Genomic DNA, 24,826 nt, shown 5'->3' with positions numbered 1-24,826 from the left:
TGGGAAGCACACACAATGAACCCCCTCTGTTCAATGCTTTGCAACAGTTCCATCATTCCTGATGTCAGAGCAAAAAAAACACGTTTGCCAACCCTGACACAAAAGTAAAAAGTCTGAGCATGTGCAATTTTGATGTTAAACTCACCTAAATCATAGCACCTTAAGACTACATTAATAAAGTTGAGTTTTCTTCAGCTGTCTGGTGTTAAACACATTTACTTGGGAATAAGCACCATTTTGTTGTAGAAAAGAATAATATCTTTTAACATTAAAATATTAACATGAGATTCTGCCAACCACTGGCTATAAAACAACCAGTCCAGGTGTTGATGCAAGACTGTCTCCATCATCTACTACTCTCTGTGTGGCCATTTGGGGTGCCCAGAATTATGGGGCCCCAAGGTCCAGCCCTAGCTGTACTACTGCCTGAATCTCCAAACCATAATTTGGGGGATTCTCTGAACTGAATTGTTGTCATTATGTGAACTTTCCTGGAGTAGTGTGACCATCAAGTAGTATTCCAAGATTATAAACATTCTTTTGACACAGTCCTGTAGTCTACAGAGTTCTTCCAAATAAAATCAGGGAATCCTGAGAGTTCTTCCAAATGAAATCCTGTTGTGTAAATCAGTGGAATTAAGACTAGATGCCAGAGAGAGAAAGAGAAAGAGACTATATAACTCTTGGAAATGCCTTTCCACATTTGTGAGATGACAGTACCAAGCCTCATGTGGCTGGTAACCTTGACCCTGCACACTTTCTGCCTTTTTGTTCCTCTGCAATTTACTTATTTGTTTTCATAGTAACTCTCACTGTGTCAAGGAGCTCAGAGTCTATATAATTCAGATTAGCAGCAATAAATAAATAAATAAATACTGGAAGAGAGGGAGTATAAATTTGGTTGTCCTTGAGAAGATTTCCTGCAGTTCATATAGGTGAACAGTGACTAACGAAGTCAATCCAAAGGGACAGTAGCCACCTTGGTAGTAGCGGCCAGTGGGGCAGCATCATTGCTCGCCTGACTTCCCAACACCATGCATCTTCCTTAAAGAGTGACACTATATGAAACCATATGCTTGTTAAACATACCTACATAATCTTGTTATTTCCTGGTGTTTATAAATAAATATTCTGTTGGTTTACCAAAAGCCTGATCCTTGGCTGGGGCTTTCACAGACCAGAAGGGTGGGCAGGGTAATTACCAAGGTTGGGAAATAGCATAAATGGTGGCAGCGGTGAAGAGATAGTGTACCATCAAGTATCCAGGGTAACCCAGGGCTGTATGCTTTACTGGCACAAAGATATGGGGGGGGGGTCTGCAAGTGCACCCAGACACAAAGTAACAATAAGCCAGAAGGGAGACTAAGGTGAAGTCTCTAGCAGTATTGTTTACAGGGAGTGACTGGTGGTGCTGCCTAGCAGTGGGATCTTGTGAGATCTGTGCTAGGGTGAGGTAAAGATAAAAATAAAAACTGCGTTTTTTCCTGGTGGGAGCCACGGGTGGGAGCCTGACAAGTGGTGCCAGGGGAGGAACATTACAGCCCCCATCTCCCCAAATCTGCTCCAGAGTGTTGGGGGAAAATCAGAACAGATTTGGGGGGCACATGGGGGGAACAGAGGTAGGGGATGTTCTGTTGTACAAGCAGAAGTCCTTGCGCTAACAAGATGATGTCGTTGGACACAACATCCTGTTTCATGAGAGAATATTCCTTACAGTTGCAGTTATTCTTCAACAGCAAAATGGGGGGTGGGGAAATGCTCACAATGTATGTATGCCACTGCATGGGATTCCTTTGGGAGGAAGGGCAGGATATAAATTAAATAGCAGCAGCAAGTCTGCATGAATTCTGCTAAAATTAAGGAGAAACATCAGATTCTGGCATCAAGATTTTCCATATTCCTCAGCCAGAGAAACTGTCATACAAAAATCATTTGCTAATTGCCGCTGTAATAAGGAAGCTGGCATGTTGATGTGTATTGCAAATGTATTGTTATACTACTATACTGTTTTTCTTTTATATATATATAATTTCTGATTTAAAAAAATTAAAGGGAAAAAAGAGTTCTGGATAAACACAACTCAGTCCTTTGGTCACTGACCTGATTTATGTGTGTAGCATAATGAAGTGAGAGAGTCCTGATGCAGTAGACTGGATGACTGCAGGAGAGCGATGCCATTTTTGAATGCGCCTCATGTAAAAACAAACTTTTTGCAAGTAAAATATTAGTACATCAGGGACAGGGGAAAGGTGCTAATACAGACTGCTCCCTACAGTGCTAGTTTTAAAACAAAACTTGCAAGGAGTTGTTGTTTATCTATGGAAGCACTGAAAAATGTGATTCTTTTCCTGCAGTCTGAAGTTGTAATACAGCCTGTTCATGTCAGGACTCCCTTCTGCTGCTTGTGAAGACCAATTCACAATAAAACATAAAAAGGGGGCTAAATGAAGATATTAGCAGTCATGAATCATTCTAAGAGCCTCACATGTTACAAAACTCCTGTGTGAGATTCCATGCAGGAGGAATCAGCATGAAATTACAGGTATTGTTGTTGCATCCATTCCTTCCTGTACCTAGGGGTTCTTTCTTTCCAGCGGAGTCAATGCAATGGAAAAGTCGCATGCAACTTCATCTGACACAGTAATCTCCATTCAGTTTCATATTAATTCCTACAGAGAAATGCCTTCTAATCGGATTGTTTTCTTAATGTGGCAATGCACCCTCTTTAATTCTGAAATTGTATCTTTGCATTCCAGAAACCTCTCAACGACCTCTTGAACAGGTGTAAATCTTTGGATAACTGTTTAGCAATTCAATTCTAAAGGGAGCCCAGGCTTGAGCTTATTTTTTAAAATTTTCTGAACTAGATTTACATGATAAACATTATACTGTGACTGTACAAGTAGGGGAAGGAGCAATGGTGTAGCAGAACAGGAACATGGAGAGAGAGAGTACAGCAGAGCAGGAGCAATGATGTATGGCAGTGCACTAGGCTAATTGACAGGTGTTTCTTGGTCTTGCAAGTGAATGAGGTGATAATGAGGCTTTCAACGTTTACTATTGTTTGTGACAGATTACCATAGAGAAAGTTAGAGAATGAGGAAAAAAATCAAGCAGAGGCTAGATACTTCTTTGACAGGGTTCCTGCTCAGTGTGAACAGTTTAAGTGGCAATGCTTCTTTGCAAGATTGTCTGCACTTTTAATTCATAGCTAAAGGCTGCGTTTCATCTAGCCGGCATGTAAGCATTGCTGAGTTCAGGGGAGCTTCCTTCCTAGAAACTCTGCATAAGATTGGAATTATGCCACATGGTCCATCAGGGATGTGAACTAGATCTCCTCAGCTTAACTCCAACATTCTAACCACTATAGCACACTTTGCCAGCTCACTCTTCTACTATGACTGTCAACTGATCCTAATAAATTACATTTTATGCTATGTATGTACTGCTGCTCATTGAATTCTCCTTGTGGGGCCAGGAATGTGGTTCTGCGAGCTGTCATGATGAATTCCTGCACTTCAAAATCTACCAGTACACCACTGGGCAGGAGTGAAAGCAGAAGCACCAAATGAACAGGAAATTGTCTGCAAATTGCTGTACCTTCAGAACCCTAATAAACATTACCCTTGAAGCTTTATATCCATCTGTCACTGTACGTCTACCTACTCTCTCCCACAATCTATAAAATGCCCTCTAGACAGTGTAATGGGCTATTTCCAGAGATTATCTCTTAAGTTTTCATTTGAAATGACTTGCCACATACACTTCCTTAGGATACCGGGGCTGGAGGATCATTATTTTTCCTAACAGAATAACAGTATTTGTGCTGCTTTTGGTGAGCGGTTGTTGTTGGTGGCATAAAGTTTGTGATCAGAAACATTCTGTTGGATATTTTCTGGCAAAAAGGAGTCTCTCCAAGTGAGAGAGAGAGAAAATACTGTTCCAATGCCCTTTACAATCTCATTCCCCTTTAATATGGATTCTCTTTAACTTTATGGAGTGTGGTAGAACTGCAAAATGGTTCTGTCTGAAACATAACAATATTTTAACCCTCCTTCAAATGCTCCCTCAGTACTTCCTGGCATAGATGTCAGTTTCACACCCTTTTTCAATTTTTTTCAGACAAGTTGTCTGCTTTTCAAAGTCCCACAGTCAGTTTACTATACCAGCCTGTAATTTTTAACCTGTTTGGAATCTCCTACACATACTCATATTTTAAAATTTCATATTTGAGTGTAGCCATTCTGCAGCCTTATCTTCTCGCATTATTAGTAATCAACATATTTAGAGTGTGAATAAACCAGCATGATTACACACAAATGCCGGAGAGTTGCAATATTTAAGCATGGAATATCAGTCTCTTTGTCTCAATGACAACCTTAGAAACCTTAATTTACCTGATGAGGGAAACTATGGGCAACTTTTCCACAACTTGAAGGGTGGCTGAGAATCGGACACAAATTGCTTCATGACTAGAATAGGTTCATTTGCCAATTCCTGCACTATGTTTTGCCCAAAGGGGATTATATATAAACATGCAGCCACCATTATGCCAGGTTTTCTCTAATCCAGTGGAGCAATGTGGTCCCATCACTAGCTTCATGCTATTTTGGTCTGAGAATGATCCAAACACCCATGGCTATCTATGACATTAGAAGGATTGCTTGTTTATAAGGGGAGACCCTTCACTGATGTGTGTTTTTATGTGTAAAACCTGCTCTGTATCTGTTCTGCCTTCACTGTCTCCCATTCTTTCTCTCTCTCTCTCTCTTATGCCCACCCAAACGTCCACAGAAAATGAACTTCTTAATTTGCCCTGGTGGGCAAGAGGGCTGTAACCAAATAAGGTCTGAGAGGCTACAATTGTTTGGAAAGATTTATTTTAAATATATATAAGTAGAACATAAGTTAATGCATTTCAGTCTATGAAAGATATAAGCATAATAATGTCAAAGAGAAATCAAAAGCACATTATACATGAATGAATCTTTAGGAAGGGAGAAACAAGGAACAGCGTGTGCAAGTAATGATTACATGGAAACAAAACAGAAAGTGGATATGTAAACTTAACTCTACATAGAAGAATATGCAGCTCATCTGTTGATAAATGAATAAATCTGTTGCAAGCAATAGTTATAGCATGCAAAGCTAGTAATGATTTTAGCTGTTATGCAACTAAATTTTTATTTGCCCCCAACTTCCACCAGTCCAAACTAGTTAAAAGCTTTGCTTTGTTGCAGCTGTATAGTAACTATATATATAGTAACTATATATTAAGAAAAGGGGAAAGAAAGTATATGATAGCTACCTATTCAAGCAGGGAGTCAAAAGAACCTCTTTCTATGGGTTCAGAAAAGAGCTGAGAGATGAATGCAGGGTCTTATGGGTAGGATCCAGAAGAATCCAGATGAAGGGAAAAGGTGAGAAAAAAAATAGTGACAATAAACCTCACTCGGGAATAAACAAAAATATTAAAACAAGAAAATTGTGTGTATAAAAACTACAAAAGCTACATCTGTTGTTCATAAGCAAAGGCCCCAGCTCCAAAAGACTGGTTTAGAGGCAAACAGCTTCAAAACTCTATCTTCAAACAGGGCAAAAAGGAGGAACCAGGGAACTACAGACCAGTCAGCCTGGCATCAATCCCTGGGAAAATTCTGGAGCAGATTATAAAGCGGTCAATCTGTAAGCACCTTGAAAACAATGCAGTAATTACTAGAAGCCAGTAACAATGGAACAAATTACCTAGGGAGGTGGTGGGCTCTCCAACACTGGAGAAATTCAAGAGACAGCTGGGCAGTCACCTGTCAGGTATGCTTTAATTTGGATTCCTGCAATGAGCAGAGGGTTGGATTCAATGGCCTTATCACTGGCGATCACTTGTGGCCAAGTAAGATTGTCTTCCAGGGTAAGGTCTTTAACAGTGGGTCCGTAAGTGACTGTGAAGGCCAATTCTGGATCCACATAGACTCCCACAGTGAGGACATAGGTTTCCAGATGGAAGATGGTCACAATGAGGATTTGCTTGACGTGCCTTCCGCTTTGCTTGTTTGTCCCTTTTGCCCTGTATTCGTGCTTCTTCAAAGTCCATAGCACCTTTGATAACGGCCGACCTCCAATTGGGACGCTCATGGGCCAACGCTTCCCAGTTCTCGATGCTCATGTTACTTTTTTAAGATTAGCTTTGAGAACATCTTTAAACCTCTTTTGCGGTCCACCGATATTCCATTTTCCATCCTTAAGTTGGGAGTAAGGTAGCTGCTTTGGAAGACAGTGATCAGGCATTCGAACAACATGGCAGGTCCAGCGAAGTTGATGTTGGAGGATCATTGTTTCAACACTGGTAGTCTTTGCTTCTTCCAATACGTTGACATTAGTCCGCCTATCTTCCCAAGTAATTTGCAGAATTTTCCGGAGGCAGCATTGCTGGAATCTTTCAAGAAGTTGGGAGTGGCGTTTATAGATGGTCCATGTTTCACAGGTGTACAGTAAGGTCGGTAGTACAATGGCTTTGTAAATAAGCATTTTGGTCTCCCTGCGAATATCCCAATCCTCTAACGCTCTGTGCTTCATTCGAGAGAATGCGGCACTTGCAGTGCTCAAGCCCCTTCCAGCTCTACTATTCTATGATTCTATGAAAACCGGAGAAGGGAGAGATTCAAAGCAAGGTATCCTTTCTTCCCCATTTTATTTATTTTGTTTAAAATATTTATACACTACCTTTCATTTGAAATCACAAGGTGGTGTACCAGTAAAAGTTACACAGAAATTATAATTCAAAATCAAGCAGCAGTCAGTAGCCCAGGGTAGACATAATATTAATGCAACTGGCGCTAGTGGCCAGCAAAGGTCTGAAAAAATAAATGTGTTTTTAGCTAACACCAAAACAACATGAGTTTTGTAACTGGACTTAGTTCAGGCGGATGTAATTCCATAGAGAGGGCATCACAGTTTTATCTAAATTTAATTTTAAAATGTATATCCAAGTAATATTTTCTATGCTAGAGAGACTACATACAGTCTAACATTTGCCCTTTGCTGTGACAGCCCTATGTAATGCCTGCACCAACAAAGAGTGCATCTGTCCCTAGGCGTTGTATGCTGATAGTTTTAAAAAAACAAACTTGAGAATTTGGAAGGTTAATCAACATTTATTACCCAGGAGCTAAAGCAGTAGCTAAGGTTCATTTTAATATACTGAATCATAGAATAGTAGAGTTGGAAGCTGCCTACAAGCCCATCAAGTCCAAGCCCTGCAGAATCCAACTTAAAGCACACCTGACAGGTGGCTGTTCAGCTGCCTCTTGAATGCCTCCAGTGCTGGAGAGCCCACCACCTCCCTACGTAATTGGCTCCATTGTCATACTACTCTAACATAAGTTTTCCTGATGTTCAGCCGAAACCTGGCTTCCTGTAACTTGAGCCCATTATTCTGTGATGTGATATTTTGTGATTGAGAAGAGATCCTGGTCCTCCTCTGTGTGACAACCTTTAAAGGACTTCAAGAGTGCTATCCTATCTCCCCTCAGACTTCTCTTTTCAAGGCTAAACATGCCTGGTTCTTTCAGTCTCTCCTGGTAGGGTTTTGTTTCCCTTGATCATCCTTGTTTCCTGTTCCAGTTTGTCTGCATCCTTCTTAAAATGTGGTGTCCAGAACTGGAAGCACTACTCAAGATGATGCCTAACCAGTGCTGAATAGAGGGGAGTATACACACGAGTATATCCAGTGGTCCCAGACTACAAATCTCTCATGTCGGAATCACCTTTGTAGCCAGTCATTCACCTGGAATATTTTTCTTTTCCCTTCTACTGTTCTTCTAAATAATGGAAGGATGGATGAGAAAACTAACTGAGCACCAAAGTCCTTGGGTTTCCTTCCCAGAATGTCAAAGTCTGATATGAGTTTTCGTAGATTGAGATTGAGACACCTTATTCATTCCTTCAAAAGTGGAAGTATAGACTGGATTAACTGTCAACTGGTGACATCTAGATGAAGAACACTGGGATACCATATGGGACAAATTTCCATATTCAACAGTGTCCATTTCAGTAAGGGAAACAGCACTTAAAATTATACATATATGTTACATGGCCCCAAGCAAAATAGCACAAATGTCAGGATCTTCATCTAGATTGTGCTGGAGAGGTTGTGATGCTCTCAGCTGTTACAGCCATATGTGATGGGAATGTGAGAATGTTCTGAAACCTAGATGGACTATCACTGGACCGATGGTATAGAAAATTATGCGAATTTGCCTTGCTGGAGAAACTGACACAAAACTTGAAAACTAGCAGCAGGCACTAAGAAGAAAGACACTTTCATGGACCAATGGATGCCTTTTATTGAATTTACAACCAAGGAGGAAAATCTTTGCCAAGTACCCAAACCCTTTACCAGACTGTGGTTGGCTTGATGAACTCTTATGTTTGACTTAAACACTGTAATAGCTCTCTCATAGAATGAAACGGGGTTGTCAGGGAGGGGGGAGGGGAAATATGTTCCTTTTCTGTATTATTAAAAAGGAAAAAAAAGGAAAGGAAAAAAGTACTCGCCTCAGGAGGTAAATGTGGTTTTTACTTGTGTGTGGCCCCTAATTCATTTTTTCTGTGAGCCAATGGCATGATAGAGGGGGAACTGTCCCCCCACTTTAGCAGGTCTGCTGTAGACAGAATGGCCCGACTGTATGAGTGATGGGAGAGAATAAAAATTACTAAATCAGAATTTCAGCCCTACCCGGAGATGCCAGGGATTGAATCTGGGAGCTTCTGCATGTAATAATCCCTGACTCTTGGCCATGCTAGCTGGGGCTGATGTTGGAGTCCAGCAATATCTGGAGGAGCACAGTTTCCCCACTCCTGCTCTGGGACATATGCAAAGTGTTTGCTCAAGATATTTCATACTTTCACATGCTTGTCTCCTAGAACTTTACAGAAGACCAATGACTGTGTCACATGTTACTTTTGTGCAAGGACAATGTGAGCAGTGTGGTGGCACCACAATATCAGCAGCTCCTGATAGATGTCTAGGGCAGCTGTTATCTAAAGCCCAAGAATCAAAAATAAATAAATGGAGTTTGTTTCATATTTTAAAAGAAAGAGAGGGACCTTATCATAGCTTAACAGATTTTAAAAACATATTTGCTATAGTGGTAAGATGGCAGGAATAACCCAGCTAAATAAAATGGCCTTGTACATTAGTAATCTGCAGATAAAACTGTACACTCTCCAAAGCTTTTAAGCGAGCCTCCTGATAACAAGTTAATTTCCCATGGCCTATCACAATTTTCTATTAAAGTGCTACCAGTGAATTCTGAATTGTTGACGATTGTGCCCACAATGGGACTTGCTGTTTAGAACTGAACAACTCAATCTGAATTAAAACTTAAGCCTAAGTAAGCATCACAAATGTGCTCATCCAACCTAAAGAACAGTTGATGTCAAATCTGATGTGTTATCACAAGGCAACTCTGTCAAGTACATCACCAGGGCATTACTGATTCAACACTGCACTGTATAGCACATTACTGAACACCTAGTCAGCAACATCAGCTTCTGATACTAAGAAATGGGGGGGGGATGCCTGTCAGTTGTGTTTGCTTTCCCAAAAATGAGCCTTAGGATTGAAGTTAATTAGGATATTAAGGAAACAATGACCTTTTTGGCCTGGTTAAACTTAGAGAGGGCATTTCATTGGTACAAACATTTCCAGAGCTGGCCTTACTAAGAAGGGACACGGGCCAGTTCATTCCAGAGCAGATGTCATTGCTGTGTTCCAAAATTCCATTTCTTTGTATTATTTTTTTTTTAAAGTGGGAAGGTTCTTTTTAACTTTTGGCTTCAGGTATGAACATGTCTTAGGCATGCAAAGGCCAGCACTGAATGCTGCAAAAATTCATGGTAATATTCAAACTGTACATACAATTAACTTCCATGCTCTTGCGTCTTTGTATTTAAATGTACTGGTTTTTAAAAAGTGCAAATACCATCAGCTGTGTGTGTGTGTGTATGGAGGGAGGTGATTATTTATTTATTAAATGTCTATCCCTCCTTCCTCCCAGAAGGAGGCCAGGGAAGCAAACAATGGGCAAAACACTGAAAACGTCTAAAAAAGAAAATGTTTTCAAAACATCTTTTTGAAACATCTTTGAAAACATCTTGCAAATAATTCCAAAACAAACACAGACGGGGAGGAGGTCCCTGCTTAAATGGCTTGTTAAAAGAGGAAAGTCTTCAGTAGGCACTGAAAAGAAGATAGAGATGGTGACTATCTCATATTTAAGGGGAGGGAATTCCAAAGGGTAGGTGCCACAATACTAAAGGTCTGCTTCCAATATTGTGTGGAATGGAGCTCCTGATAAGATGGTATCTGGATCACATTGCGTGCAGAGGAGTGATTTAATCCTTTCCTCCCCAGCTGTTATCTGAATCCCTTTTTGAAGCTGGTGTTTGCTTTGTGAGGAAATCCCATTGGCACGTAGTCCTCCCAACGCAAATACTACTTTCAGTAGGGAAGGAAAGGATTCATTCCCCTTCTATGCATGCTGCAGTTCCAATAATTGTTACCCTCTCCCTGCCAACTTGATGAATCTTTGTATTTTTGAAAATGCCATGTGAAATGCAAAGATGCAGTTGCACCATATCTAGTTTGACTCATGCTGAGAAAAGTTTTCTGCAGGAATCCTTCCCATTGAAACTTGTTCTGTATAAACCAGCCTTCCCCAGTCTGGTGCCTTCCAGATGTTTTGGACTATAACTCCTATCACCACCATTATCATTAATTAAATGTATATATCTCCCTTCCTCCAAAAAGGGCCACAGGGCTGCAAACAGACAAATGATAAAACATCAAAAAACAATTGCAGTCCAAAGCATTGTCTGGAATTATATGAATATTGTCTGGACTTTACTGTTGGGTACAAAGAGGGAGCACTATTCCCCTGTGATTTTGATAGCCATTCTTGTGTCCTCATTATTGAACTGCTCAAAATAACCTTCCTGCCTGTTAAATCTGCTCCTCCCCCCCACAACACTTGTTCTATATTGGAAAGTCGCGTGCAGGACATAATCAACACTCTTTTTGGAAACAATGCAGACTGTCTTTGTCCCTCTCACCCTTCTCCAGGTTTCTCCTCTGTGACAGTTATATACATTTTTAAAGTGGATCTGTCCCTAATGTTCTAGATGCCTTTTCAACCCTCTTTTATATTCAGTCTTTGCCTGAATACAACATTCTGCCCAGTCATTGCAAAAGAATTCATTGTCTTCATTCATGCCTGCTGTGTTATTAATAATTCTAGTTTTCTGAAATTGTGTATTTTATATGTTGTGTAATTTATGTATATTTATTGTGCATATCTATCCTGCCCTTCCAGTGCTCATGCATCATCAGTCAGGGGTGGCTTACAATTTAAAATCACAATGCAACAGATATATATATTGTATTGTGATTTTAAATTGTAAGGCACCTCTGACTAATGATGCATGGGCACTGGGAGAGCAGGATAGGCATTTTAAGAAAAAGATATATTCTTTATTAATATAGCTGTAATGTTTTGCATATTTTTTAAAAAAATCTGTATGGTTATGTTCTAAGTGTGTTTGACAGGAAGAAGTGCAGAGTAAGCTTAAAAATAAACAAATAAATAAATATGGGAGTGTGAATCAGGCCCCAGACAAAAACTCAGGAGGTTTTTTTACACTTCTTTCCCCCTTTCTTAACTCAGTTTTAAAATTCATTACAGTATTTTCTACATTTCCAGGCTTTTCAACCCTAGGGCCGGCTCTATCTTTAAGCAGAGTGAGTCAGCCACCGCAGGCAGCATATGATTGGCCTCACAAGTCCCGCTTCCCCCCTGCTGGAGGCCACAGCTTTGTACCCCTAAGGTTGGTGCCCTGAGGAGTGGTAGAGGACACTGTCCCGTTGCTAGTACTGAAGTAAGATTCAGCTGCTGGTCGTCTCAACTTCTGCAGCTGGAAGTGTATATGTGTGTGTAAACCTTATCCTTTGCCCCAGGCAACAAAATGGCTTGAGCTGGCCCTGTTCCCACCCTTTGCATTCAGGTTCTGCATGATCACCATTCTGTTTGGTTGGGGCATTTCCTCAGCCTCCCTTTGTAAGGTCTTGTAAAAGGCATCTAGTGTTTTATCAGTTGTGACATTCACAAGCCTGGGATCACTGTTAACTTTCTAAGTCTCATCCAAATCTTGAATATCATCATCTGGCAAGATCTCCACCACTGCACTGTCATTTTTCCTAAAATCAATGCCGTCCAATTAATGTCAGACTACAGAAATCAAATTAATAAAATGGATGTTAGAAAGGGAGAACTCAAGCCAGCAACTGTAGGGGATTACTGTGTTGTAACCATAGAAACTGGGCCAATTTTGCAGTATAGATGGCTCCTAACCATCATTACACAGCAAGAGGTAAGGATGGGAGAGAATATGTCAAACATTTTCCCCCATATGTGGCTGTTTCATACTTCTGCTTTTAAGGGTCAGTGGATAATGAAAATCCTCTATTTGTTTCTTTCCCCAAGGCAAAAGTTAAACAGTATGGTTCCATGTCCAGATCTAGAACCTTCCAAACACACACACACAATATTATAATTATGCATGTATGTGTGCATGTGCACACATATGGAAGCGTGTGTGCATGCTTTTGTTTCTGTGCTTATCTATAATAGAAAAAGTAACTTTAGAAGGAAGGAAAGAAATCAGAAGCAATTCTGATATTCCAAAGGTTAAAATTCAAGACTTTGGCTGCTTTCATACTGCACTTTATTCCGTTATTCCAATGATTTCTTACCCAGAAATTTGCACATTTTGTTTGAACTTCCACACAATGCAGAAACTAATTCCAGAAATCTAGTGGAATATAGTGGAAGTTTACCACTAATTTCTCTGATAAATGATTCCAGAAATAATCCATTTGCAAGCTTAGAAACCCAGACAATCTCAGGAATTTTGTGCTAGGTGCAGCTGATCACATGACAGGCATCCCAGAATGCAATGCATTCCCACCCTTTAGACATGCATCAATTTTTTTGCCTGATTTTCTTTTCCTCACAAAAATTGTACTGGTATTCTGGTGTAGGCACAGGTTGCAGCTTCTCCTTCCTCCTTTCCTACACCCCCTTTGTGTCCAGACACCCCATAAAAATAATGTCAGATGATAAGGGAGAGGGGCCTTTCCACAGAGCCAAGTTCTAGAGCTTTGAGGGCAATAAGCTTTCTCATTGAGAGGTACAGCATCCTGGCCCATCTTCATATCTGCCTCATGAGGGCATATCTCCTCCAAAATGTTTCCTCACAGAAAGCAAGATCAAATTTCTCAGTTTCTGCCTCTGCCTCCTCAAGTGGATTAATATGTTTCGGGCTGTTTTTAAAACAATCAAAGCCTGAATATAGAGCTGAATCAGGTTTAAAAAACTATAAACTCTATTTTTTTTTAGAAGCTCAATCGCACTCTGGAGCTGAAGAACTACCAGTATATCAGCATACACCAGCAGAAATGGGGGGAAAAAAAGCCCATGCTAACTCACTCAGCGAATTATGGGGGGACTACAGTGCACATGTGTGTAATGGGTGAGGGACGAAAACAAGACATTGTTCATTGCAGCAGAGTGAAAAACATTTGTGTGAAATGCCGGTATATAGTCTGAAAAAAGCATGGTTCCTTAACAGATACTGCAGTGTGAAAGGGATTTTAGAAATCAGAAGTGCTACCATTTCAATCTGCAAAAGTGATGCAACAAGCCCCATGTATGAAAGCAGCCTTTAAGTCCCAATATTTATGCATATATCTTGACTTTGCTGAATTGTGGTTTTTCAGTACTTCAACTTCTCTATGGCTCAATGAGAACATCAGATGAGCTCTGCTTTATCAGACCAAAGTACCATGTGGTCCAGCATCTTATTTCCTATAGTGTACAAATATGGCATAAAAAGCAATAGTCCTCCCCAGCTGTTGCATATAGCTGGTATTCAGCTGGTATTCAGGGTTACAATGCCTCTGAACCTGGACGTTCCATTTAGCTATCATGGCTGACAGCTGTTGATTGCATTAACCGCCCTTTATATATATATATATATATATATATATATATATATATATATATATATATAAATGGAAATGGACTGCCTTCCAAGTCGATTCTGACTTATGGCGACCCCATGAATAGAGTTTTCATGGTAAGCGGTATTCAGAGGGGGTTTACCATTGCCTTCCTCTGTGGCTGAGAGGCAAGTGACTGGCCCAAGGTCACCCAGTGAGCTTCATGACTGTGTGGGAATTTGAACCCTGGTCTCCCAGGTTGTAGTCTAACATCTTAACCACTATACCACACTGGCTCTCATATGTATTTTAATTGTATTTTATGTATTTTAATGTTTTGTGGTTTTATTGTTCACAATTTTATTATTTATGTGTTTGATTTTATTTTTGTAAGCAGCCCTGAGTGCCATATTACAGGGTATAAGGGCAGGATAGAAATATTTTAAATAAATAAATAAAATAAATAAATTGGTCTGATTCTCTTTTAAATCCATTTAAGCCATCATCACATCTTGTAACAATGATTTCCACAAATTACAGTGCATTCCTATGCATGCTTACTTGGAAATAAGTCCCACTTTGTTCAATGGAATGTAATGCCATGTCAGAATATATAGCAGCCTTCCCCAGGGTAGTTCTTTCCAGATGTTGCTGGGCTCCAACTCTCATCAGCCCCAGCTAGCATGGCCAGTGGTCAGAGACGATGGGAGCTGTTGCCTAACAAATCTGAAGAACATCAGATTGGGGAAGGCTGGTGTATAGGATTGTCACCTTAATTACATGTTGTATGAAGAAGGAAGTTTCTTCATCTTTCACAAATCTACTGTCAGTCAGTTTCATTGGGGCATCTGAGATCTAGTACTATGAGAGAGAAAAAAGATTCTCTATCCCATTTCCTCCTTTATCAGAGAATTTCTACCCTTGCAAGGTGGTGGACAATGAATAATAAAAATAAGTCAAAGCAACTAAATGATAATGATATTTTACAAGAACAGCAGCATATAAAACACGAATAAACCAACAAAAGCAAATTCAAGCAACAGGCAGACCAAACACTCACTGGAACATATATGAAGTTGCCTTACACGGAGTCATACCACTGGTTCATCCACCCCAGCATTGTCTACTCTGACTGGCAGAGGCTCTTCAGCATCTTAGGCAGAAAGAGGTCTTTTCCATCACCTCTTACTTGGCTATTTAACTGGTAATGCTATGGACTGAACTTGGGACATTCTGCATGCAAAGCCTATACTCTACCATTGTGTCCTCATCAAAGCAACAGAGTCTTCAGCCCTTGTCAAAGCAAAAGACAGAGAGGGAGTGAATCTCCTGAGACAGGTAGTTCCACATGTTGTGTTCAACAACAGAAAAAGAGCCCTTACACACAAATCAGCTGGCAAGTACTAAGCTTCTGAAAGTGACAGCAGGATTCACAGAAGGGTCTTTCCAACAGACCTCAGTAGGTTTGCATGATAATGCATAGTTATGCATATATATTTCCAACACTGTGCTCCATATATCCCCCCCATCCCCGTTTTAATGGCAGGAACCAAGATGCACGGTTTTGATGTGCAATGCCAGTTAAAATTAACTTGGATTTTTACTGAAAATTAAGTTTGCAGGGCCAAGATTTATGAAATTTGATAATACAGAGGACACATCTTTCAGAAAGTTTACACAACTTATACTGTTTTTTTTTTTTAAAAAAAGTTCTAAAATAATAAAAGTTCAGTAAATCCACTTGAAAGAGGGCAAGAGAAACCATATTTATATAAAAAATAATAGTTGTCTCTAAAAAGCAAACAAGTATTGCACAAGAACATAGAAAGCTGCCTTATATCATGTCATACTAGTTGCCTATCTAGCCTTGCATTACCCACTTAGACTGGAAGTGGCCAGTCAAGCAGAGAGAGGTCCTTCTCATCACCTGCTACCTGATTGTTCACTTTGACTGGCAGTTCCTCTCTAGATTTGAAAGATCACCTGCTACCTGATCCTTTGAAGTGGAGATGGCAGGGATTGAAGTAGGGACCTTCTGCATGCAAAGCAGGTACTCTGCCACTGAACTGTAGTGATCCTCCTTTATGAGTCTCTAGCCACTGTTGAACAGACCCTGTCAACATTTTTTGCTGGTGTGGGAAATATGAAGCAGGTCTTTTACTGATCTAAGGGCATAGGAGGAGAGGTGTGGGAGCTTTCAGGTCAGCTGTTTATTGAGCATTCATTCTGATATGTTCATGCAGAGGTTCTATGACATTGCCAGCCTTTGGTGGTTATCCTGCACTTTTCAGTGCAATTTTCTGTCATTTTTCTTTTCAGACTTTTTGCAGTTAGAACAGTGGCACGATAATTGCACTAGAAAGTGCAGGATAACCACCAAATTTTGGACAAATAAATAACCTGCCTGGAAGCTCCCTTCATGTGTTGGTGGTAGAAGTGTTTCCTGGTATGTTGGATTGAGGCCATTTAGGGCTGAAGAATCTCAGGACATTAAGAAACACAGCACTGCAAGAGAAGTTGTTTTGCCTAAAGCTGGAAGTCAAGATACAGAAGGATTATAACAAAAATCTGTGGCTGAGCCTTAACTCAGATTGACCTACTTGATTTGTACTGTCTGTCTGTTTCTAAATAAAACCCAAGAATATAATTAAACTCTTTCTGCCCTACCATTCTTTGATCTTCCCCTTCAGATGCTAATACATCTGGATTTTGCAGCCCCTAAAGTTTCGTAAGAATTGTAGAGAACGAGTCCAAACAAGATTAAAACCTGATTTAGCTAGGAAGTTAAAGACGGTAACTCTTTAAAGAACTGATATTTACATCACATAGAAGTTACTATAAAAGCCAGCCCTAGAAATGCTACTTAAATGCTGCATCAGGTTAATTTATCTTCCTTGTGATGTGGTTCTACAAGGCCATGGTCAAGCGCTGGCCAGGAATCTATACCAGAAAAGTAGAGATGGTGACATGGATCCTGTGATCTGCAGATGGAAAGAAATGTAAAATTATAGGAAGCTGTTTTATATCATGTCAAAACATTGGGTGATCTAGGTCAGTATTTTCTATTCTGTTGACTGACAGCAGTTCTTCAGCGTTTAAGGCAGTGAGTTGGATCAGGACTGAACTCAAGATTTTATGCATGCGAAGTATGTGCTCTAGCACTGAGCTTCAGCCCTTCCCCCAAGTTCATGGAATGGGATTTTCCCTGTTCCTCCTCTCCAAAAGCTTCTCCAGATGGTTGTGGGATGGGTAAATCGGAGCTGCTGGGGTGGGATGGGGGAAATTGCCCTCAAATCAGGCAGAAACACCTTAGGAACACAGGAAGCTGCCATATACTAAGTGAGACAATTGGCCTATCTAGGCCCGGCCTCCAAGAGGTCTTCTGTATCTTTAAAAGTTGTGGAGGGGGGAGGGAGAATTCCACCTTGTGGTTTTTCCCATTACAGAGTTGCAAGAACACCTGTATCTCCTAAAGATACAGGATCAGTCTCAGGCCATGGACCTGGCAACCCTATGTAGTGTATTGGCCCTCCAGGCTTGCCATACCAGAAACTGCTGAGTCAGCCCCAGATTGTGGTAGTTTCAGTTCCAGGCATTACCAAACATTACCATTCTGTGGGCCTTGTTCCCTGTATATGATTGGTTGTAGTAAAGTTCTTGTTGTTTAGATCATCTGTGTGGCCTCTTCCTTCATTCGTGATTCTGGGGAAAGCCAAAGAAGAATATAGTCAAATATGGACCTTGGATTTCAGGAAAGCCGATTTTAGCAAGCTCAGGGAAATGATGGGTAGGATCCCGTGGCAAGATAGACTAAAGAAAAAAGGAGCCCAAGTAGCATGGGAGTTCATGAAGAAGGTATTACAAAAAGTGCAATTGCAAACATTTCCAAAGAGGAAGAAAAATGGAAGACATCGGAAAAAGCCAATGTGGCTACACGGAAGACTGGTGGAGGAGGTAAAAATAAAAAAGAGCATGTATAAAGAATGGAAGGAAGGAAGCATCACCAAGAAAGAGTACAGATGAGCGGCTCGGGCTTGCAGGAATAGCATAAGGAAAGCTAAAAGCCAGAATGAGCTGAGTCTGGCGAGGGAAGCGAGGAACAACACAAAGGGGTTTTTCAGATATGTTCGAAGCAAGAGAAAGACCAAGGAAATGGTGGAAATGCTGCTCAATGAGGATGGCAAAATGTTGACAGATAACAAGGAAAAGGCAGAACTGCTCAACGCCTATTTTGCCTCCGTTTTCTCCCAAAAGGGGAACAGTGTGCAACCTTGCATCGGTAGCAATCTCAGTAAGGGGTCGGGATTGCAGTTCAAGATTGATAAGGAGATAGTCAGAAAATACCTAGTTAACCTAAATGAGTTCAAATCTCCAGGGCCTGATGAACTGCATCCCAGAGTATTGAAGGAACTTGCTGATGTACTCTCGGAACCTCTTGCCATCATCTTTGAGAAATCCTGGAGAACGGGAGAGGTGCTGGAGGATTGGAGACGGGCAAACGTTGTCCCGCTCTTTAAAAAGGGTAAAAAAGAAGATCTGGGGAATTACAGGCCGGTCAGTCTGACTTCAATACCAGGAAAGATATTAGAACAGATAATAAAAGAGTCCATTGGCAACTATCTAGATGACAATGCTGTGATTAGTAGGAGCCAGCATGGCTTTGTCAAGAAAAAATCCTGTCAAACTAATCTCATCTCTTTTTTTGATCGGGTCACTAGCTTAGTAGATGGTGGAAATGCTGTAGATGTCATCTATCTAGATTTCAGCAAAGCGTTTGACAAAGTCCCCAAAGACCTTTTGATTAGCAAACTGGTCAAATGCGGACTACATGGAAATACTGTCAGGTGGATTCACAACTGGTTGGAAAACCGTACTCAAAGAGTGGTCATCGGTGGCTCTGCTTTGGACTGGAAGGAGGTCTCAAGTGGAGTGCCACAGGGTTCTGTCCTGGGGCTGATACTCTTCAACATTTTTATCAATGACTTAGATGATGGGGTGGAGGGAAGCCTTATGAAGTTTGCGGATGATACGAAACTGGGAGGGATAGCTAACATAATGGAAGACAGGAATAAAATCCAAAGGGACCTGGATAGACCAGAAAATTGGGCTGAAATTAATAAAATGACATTCAATAAAGACAAATGCAGGATTCTGCATTTAGGCCACAAAAACAAAATGCACGGGGACAGGATGGGAAATACCCAGCTTAGCAATAGTGCGTGTGAGAAGGACCTTGGAATTGTAGTGGATCGCAAGTTGAACATGACCCAGCAGTGTGATGCTGTGGCAAAAAAGGCAAACGTGGTTTTGGGCTGCATAAACAGAGCTATAGTTTCCAGGTCGAGGGAAGTAATAGTCCCACTATATTCTGCATTAGTCAGGCCTCATCTGGAATACTGCGTTCAGTTCTGGGTGCCTCATTTTAAGAAAGATATAGACAAGTTGGAGCGGGTTCAGAAGAGGGCGACGAGGATGACAGCCGGTATGGAGAAGAAGTCTTATGAGGAAAGGTTGAAGGAACTTGGCATGTTCAGTCTGGTGAAGAGAAGGCTGAGGGGTGACATGATTGCACTCTAAGTACCTGAAGGGCTGTCACATAGAGGAGAGTACAGATTTGTTCTCTGCTGCCCCAGAGGGTAGGACTAGGTCTAATGGTTTTAAGTTGCAGGAGCGTAGATTCAGATTGGACATTAGAAGGAACTTCTTGACAGTAAGGGCAGTTCGGCAATGGAACCGACTGCCTAGGGAGGTGGTGGGATCCCCTTCACTGGATGTCTTCAAGCAGAGGCTGGACAGCTACCTGCGGGAGATGCTCTAGCTGTGGATTTCCTGCTGTGAGCAGGGGATTGGACTCGATGGCCTACAAGCCCCCTTCTAACTCTATGATTCTATGATTCTGTGATTCATGATACTTTTCACTGGTGACGAGGATGGGATCTACCGAGGCATACAAAGTGTTTTCTTCATGCATTAGAGGCTGAAAGGGAGAGAACATTTCTCCTTAGACTGGATTAGGACATCAGCTTGGGCCTTGTGGAAACCACTGCAAAGCACTCCAGGTCAGTGTGTATCTTGTGGAATATGGCCACCCAAGATCATCTTGAAGAATTTAACCCTGCATGTCCCAGCAAGTGGGAAAGTTATGCAGCCAGGCTGGACTTTTACTTGGCAGCAAATGGCATTACAGAGTCAGAGAGGAAGCGTGCTGTATTACTCAGTGTCTGTGGGCCAGACACCTTTGACCTAGCCCAGGCCCTCCTAGCACCAGCAAAACTTCCTAATACATCTTATGAGGATATCTGGAATGCTTTACAAGGACATTTCCCCCAAAACTGTCTGAAATAGCATGACATAATTCTTTCTACAAACGAAATCAGGGCCTAATGGACAGTGTGTCACTGTATGTTGCTGAACTTAGATGCATTGTGAAACACTGCAATTTCCCAAACCTTGAGGAGATGCTGCGTGATCGCCTGGTCTGTGGGTTGCATGATGAGGGCCTGCAAAAGCGTCTGTTTGCAAAAGGTCAGCTCTCGTTCAAGACTGCATTAGAGGAAGCTCTGGCTGCTGAAGCAGCAGCAGCAAGCACCCGAGAAGTGCACTTGGCAAGAAACTCACCCTGTTCAGAAACCCAGCTGGCTAAAGATTCAAATCAACAACTTCTAGAGATCCATAGGCTGCAGTGCAAATGCTCATCAACCAGAGTAGTTCCTGCAGGACCTCCGAGATCCAGACAAGTTTCTCCAGTGATATGTAAGAGCTGTGGCAGATCCCATGAAGAGTGTGCCTGCCGTTTCAGAGGTGCACAGTGTCGGTATTGTCAAAAAGTTGCGCATATTGATCAAGTATGCCAAGCCAAAGTGGACGAAGGCATCCCCAGAAGGGCGATGGAAGGGAAAACACCATCAAGGACACAAAGCAGTGCCACACACACTGTACAGAAGTTTTCCACATATGACAATGCAGAGGAGGTGATTAGCTTCCCTCAGAGCAAAATATTGTTTTTTTGCTTCCCTCACTGCCCCTAAATACAGCTTACCATAGTCACCTACCAGTGTGTAATTGCATCCACCAGGAGTTCGTCTCCATCTGCACTCAAGCCGTCTCCTATATTGTTTCATTGCTCTCAGCTCTGGGGTATACCATGGAGCCGTACGAGCTCTACACAGGAGAGGGTGCTCAGGAGCAATCATGTCAACCGCCCGGGTCATTTCTGTATTCCACAGTTCAACCAAGGTTTCGACAGGAACGCCAGCCCTATCAGCCGGAAAACTCTCCAGAAACCCTAACCCTTTGGAAACCATCTGAATCAGTTAGTCTCTGGGGGCGGAGTAACTTAATAGGTTCCCCACCCTTGCAGAGGGGAAAGGCCTCTGTAAGTCTAAACTTCAGCAAGCAATGATCTGTCCATGACAGAGGGACTAATGTCAGGCCCCCCACATTCAGATCACCATCTCCATGTCCAGTTGCAAAACCCAAGTCTAGAGTATGCCCTGCTACATGTGTTGGGCTAATGGCATATTGGGACAATCCCATGGTTGTCATGGAATCCATGAAATCCTGAGCTGCCCCGGATAAGGTGGCCTTGGCATGGATGTTGATATCCCCCAGAACCAACAGTCTGGGGGATCTCAACAGTACACCCGAGACCACCTCTGTCAGCTCAACTAGGGAGTCTGTTGGGCAGCGGGGTGGACGGTACACCAACAGGATCCCCAGTCTGTCCCGCTGACTCAACATAAGGTGCAAACACTCCAGACCAGTAGTCACATGGACAGGGTGCTTGCAGAGGAAGATGGAGCTCCTATAGACCACAGCAACCCCTTCCCCTCCCCTCAGGTCTACCCTGATGCAGACCCAGGTACGCTGGCAGACATAGCTGGGAGAGACTGACTCCTCCCTGCTCACCCACCCAGATCTTGGTTATACATGTCAGATCGGCTGCCTCATCCACAATTAAATCATGAATGAGGGAGATCTTATTATGCACTAATCTGGCATTTAGGAGCAGCATCCGGAGGTCTGAGAGCTGGCTGATAGGGCAACCAACAAACCTGCGGGTGTGGGGAGGACCGGAACAAGACACAGTCGTTAACTGCCTGGACCACATTCCCCTTACCTGGCAAGTCCTCCTCACAATGCCATATCTCCCTCTACCCATCACTACATTAATTGGGGGCCCCTCAAGTCTCCCCACTTGGCTCTGAGTCCTCTCTCCCAGGCACATGACTCAAGACCTGCAATAAACCAGGCAATCTGCAAAGCAGGAGCCACCTCAGCCAGCCAGCTTATGTATTGCCTCCAGGGAAGGGACAGGTGGATGATATCAGCAACAGCTGGCTGAGTACCTTGGGGCCTGGTCCTGCAAGGCATGACACCTGCAGAGCAGAAGTCCAACAGGGAGAGGGCAGTGGTGGTAGCTGAGCAGCAGCAGCAGCAAGCAGGCAGACAGCAGCAGCACATGGCTCTCCTCCTTCCCTGGGCGATGGTGGTCCCCTTCCTCCTGCAGGCACTCCACAGTTCTTCATGTCCATTCTGCCACTGCCTCCTTGCCCTATAGTTCCTTTCTCCTTAAAAGAAGGCAGAGATCTTCAAATATATTGTTTTCTTTTTACTGTTGGCCTGATGGTTGATTAATTCAGGCATTGTTCAAAATGCCTTTGAATGAACTGGTTGCTTCAGTGCTGATAGCTTCTTAAATAAGATATTCAAGCCAAGTAGGAAGGAAGGGCAAATGCTATGGATAGCATTATAGCGCTGATTTTTGAGTGAGAAGTTTGATTTGATGCTCTTTTATGTGCCATATATCATTTGGCACATAATGCCAAATCATTTTGCACATAAAGCCACCCTGGGCTCCCACTGGGAGGAAGGGCAGGATATAAATCAAATAATAATTAAATAAATTTGGCTGTTCTGGAAGAATCTGAGGAAAGAGTTGCTTTGCAGTCAATTCATCCTTATAAGGTAGGCCATATTTTGTAGGTGTGAGGCTGAGAGTTAGTGGCTTGCCTATGGCATCGTAGTAAGTTTATGGTTGAAGTGATATTTCCCAGGCTTGCAGATCACAATTACTCTTAGCAAAAGATTCAGGTGACCTGTTTGCCACTAACATTTGAGAAGAGGAATAAAACCACCCCCCTATTTAGGAAGAGGGGTCAACTAATATCTTTTTCAGGCCCCTGTACCGAAGCCATCTAAGCCACTGTCCCAGCATGACCAGAACAGGATTATGGCAATTAGAGCAGTATTGAACTCCACAGTAAAAGCCATGGATGAGTTCTGAGGAGAACAGCACCAGATCTACATTTGCCTAGGATTTTTTTTAAGTTAAAAAAAAAATCAAAAGTCTTCAGGTACTTCCCACCTAGCATCTTGGGTTTAACATACTGATACTAAAACAATATCCTCTCATAACCTGTAAGATGAGCTGTGAGGATCCTCTTAAGTTTGTATATTCACCATCCAGCCATTCAACCTCTAGTCACTTCTGGATTAGATTACTATAATGCACTCTAGATGGGGCTGGCTTTGAAGACATTTTGAAGCTGTGGCAGACTTTTGGCTGTGACAGACTTTTGACTGAGGCCTGTGTATCAGATCACATATTACACTGATCATTTACCAGCTTCACTGGTTACCAGTTTGTTTCTTGGCTCAATTCAAAGTGCTGATTTTGACTGTGAAAACCTTGAATGGCCTGAGACCAGAATATCTCAGGATATTCTCAGAGTATCCCTATTCCTCACGGCATTTTCTGAGTGATGCCCCCCCCCTAAAAAAGTCTCTTTGTTTGCCAGGGGAAACTCATGGGTATATGAAAGTTTCCCCAGATGGGTCGAGAGAAGGGAGAGCCATTTTTCTCAGAAAAATGGTACAGGAGGAAGGTTTAACCCACTCTCTTCCAGTGCCACAATCCCAAACTGAACCCCATTTGACTCCCCCGCCCCTCCCCCCACACTGCTCAGGAGATACACCCATGAAGCTTTCAACCCTCAGACCTAGTCTCACTGAGAGTATAAACATTTGTCTGACCAAGGGATGAACAAATCTGTCAATTTCTGTTTCAGTTTCTCAGTTTCTCCAATCTTAAACTCAGTTCTCCACATTTCTGAAGCAATTCGTGATTTTTCTTCTTTAAAAAAACATAAACATTCATTGACATTTTACCATGCGTTTACTCTCATCTACACACTGTAAGAGGTTTTTGACAAATAAAGTTTTTTTGCAAGCAATATTCCTTTACATTTTTGTATATTATTGTTCATGAATGTATATATTTAAATGCACTAACATATGTATGTTTGTACACATTGGTTGGAGAACTGCGTTGCGGCAGCTGGAGAAGGGTGATTTTTGAAGCATCCTTGTTTACATATTGGTTCAAGCTGTGCCAATGTGTTAGTTTCTCATTAAAATGCAAACAAAATCAACATTATCTCCCATCCTTAGTCTGGCCTATACTGCTCTAGTTTATAATTGGCAGTTTTCAGTTGCTCTCTTTCATACAAAGAGAGAGAAAAAGTTATCCTTCCATATATAAAACTAGGTGAAAGGGTTCTAGTCTAGCACATGTTAGTCTTCTATGTGCAAAGAATTAGTTTTGTATGGATGTGAACCCCCATCTATAGTTTGAAGGGGCACAGCCTATCCACAGGTTTACTGCTTTAGTGAAAGCTGGGTCTCAGTCACATGAGCCAAGAAGTAACTGAGCTCACCATCCTCCAGGCAAATATCTTCTCTTCACACATTTTTGACAGTTGCGCTGAC

This window comes from Rhineura floridana, chromosome 1, assembly GCF_030035675.1.
Source record: "Rhineura floridana isolate rRhiFlo1 chromosome 1, rRhiFlo1.hap2, whole genome shotgun sequence".
NCBI classification, from domain to species: domain Eukaryota; kingdom Metazoa; phylum Chordata; class Lepidosauria; order Squamata; family Rhineuridae; genus Rhineura; species Rhineura floridana.
The sequence above is the reverse complement of the archived record's forward strand: the minus strand, read 5'-3'. Positions refer to the sequence as shown.